We start from the raw sequence: 1137 nt of genomic DNA, 5'->3' as shown, positions 1-1137 counted from the left end.
TGAATGAAATAGAGAAGAGGTTCTTAAAGTGGAGGGTTCTTCGGAAGCGTCCTGAGGATTTGCTTCCCGGGCTCTGACTCAGGGTCTGATTCAGCGGGTCTGGGGTAGGGCCTAGGAATTCGCATTTCTCACAAGCACCCAGGGATACAGGAGTCCTCAAGGACCTCGAGAAGGAAACCAGAATCTCACTGTCCTGCATTCCCAGCAAAAGTCCTCTGATTGGGCTGACCGAGGTGTCATGTCCCTCCTGCCCAAGGCTGCAGTCTGGGGAACCAGGCACGGACTGGCCTGGCCTGCGGTGTCCATCTCCAGGGCCAGGCAGTGAATCCACTTCTCCAGAACCACACGGATCTTGAAAACTGAGAGTGGGGACTGTTGGAGAGCGTCAAGGGACGGAATCGTACTCAAGGGTCAAGCAGCAAACACCTGTCGTGGCGTCAGAGCCAACACTGGAACCGAGATGAGGGCTACTCCTGCGTCTCTGTTCCTTCCGGCACACCTGGCCCCTTCCCTTATCCTCTATTTAAAGGGGCAATTCTTGGCATCGTTTGCTGACCCAGGCTCCTGTGACCAGAAGGAACAGATCTGGGATGAGTCCTAGTTCAGATCCCCGCCTCTGGAAGAGACTGTACCTAAACATTCCAGACAGATGATGAATCCCATCCAGATCCCTCCAGGAAGGAAGTGGTCACCTCGGGTCTTCTGACGGCTGCTCCTAGGAAAACTTCAGCCACATGGTATAGTCACACTGGGTCATTCATGTATAAACCCGCTCCCTGGACAAACGTACAGGAAACTACCATTCTCACCTGGGCTTGCAGACTCGCACAAAGTCTATTTTCTGACCTCAGAGAGACTCCCAAGTAATGAGGGTGATGATGAAGAAGATGATGAAGGGGTCAGTGTGTCCCTGCTTTAGTTCTGGCGTCCCACACTTCCCAGGAGGTGTTTGTTCAGAACGGGATTTCAGGTTTTAGATGGTTTGCTCCCAAAGGCAGGCCAGCAATTTAGCACCCTGGTCACCCAAGCTGCCTGGGACTCACCCAGGGCCAGCAGCTGAGGAGAGGAAGAGCACAGAGATCAAGCCTTCGGTCCACAGCCTGAGATGAAAATCTTAGGGCCAGAAATGGATCCCGG

This window comes from Pteropus vampyrus, unplaced genomic scaffold (assembly GCF_000151845.1).
Source record: "Pteropus vampyrus isolate Shadow unplaced genomic scaffold, Pvam_2.0 Scaffold46, whole genome shotgun sequence".
NCBI classification, from domain to species: domain Eukaryota; kingdom Metazoa; phylum Chordata; class Mammalia; order Chiroptera; family Pteropodidae; genus Pteropus; species Pteropus vampyrus.
The sequence above is the reverse complement of the archived record's forward strand: the minus strand, read 5'-3'. Positions refer to the sequence as shown.